This window comes from Grammomys surdaster, unplaced genomic scaffold (assembly GCF_004785775.1).
Source record: "Grammomys surdaster isolate TR1022 unplaced genomic scaffold, NIH_TR_1.0 198, whole genome shotgun sequence".
NCBI lineage: Eukaryota > Metazoa > Chordata > Mammalia > Rodentia > Muridae > Grammomys > Grammomys surdaster.
The window spans coordinates 2,591,098-2,591,866 of record NW_021604643.1 but is presented as its reverse complement, the minus strand read 5'-3'; positions in this window follow the sequence as shown (position 1 = coordinate 2,591,866).

Below are 769 nucleotides of genomic sequence, written 5' to 3'. Positions count from 1 at the left end.
TTCAGGACTCAATGGGAGTGACTTTATATGAAGTGCCCAACAATGGGGAGAAAAAAAACTCCTCCAATAGGTCCACCTCCAATAGCTAGACAAGGCCTCAAGTGGAGGGATGAGGCTCCCAATCGACAGTCAAAATTTCTGATCCAGAATTGTTCCTGTCTAAAAGAACTGCAGAGACAAAAATGGAGATGAGACAGAGAAAGGTAGTCCATGACTGGCCCAACTTGGGATTCATGTCATGGGGAGGCACCAAGGCCTGACACTGTTACTGATGCTATTGTGTGCTTACAAACAGGAGCCTAACATGGCTGTCCTCTGAGAGGCCCAACAAGCAGCTGACTGAGACAGACACAGATACTCACACTCAACCATTGGACTGATGTTGGGACCTCTATGGTTGAATTATGGGAAGGATGGAAGAAGCTGAAGAGGAGGGAGACACCCTAGGAATACCAGCAGTCTCAAATAACCCCAACCCCTGGTTGATATCAGATACTGAGCAACCAACCAGGCACCATACATGAGCTGGTTCCTGACACATATATAGCAGAGGACTGCCTGGTCTGACCACAGTGGGAGAAAATGTACCTAATCTTTGAGAGACATGAGTCCCCAGGGAAGAGAGAGGCTAGGCATGGGGAGCATTCTCTAGGAGACAGGGCAGAGAAGGAATGGGAGGAACTAAGGGAGGGGGCAGATGGGGAGGGCAATGGCTGGATTGTAAATAAAATAAAATAAAATAAAATAAAATAAAATAAAATAAAATAAA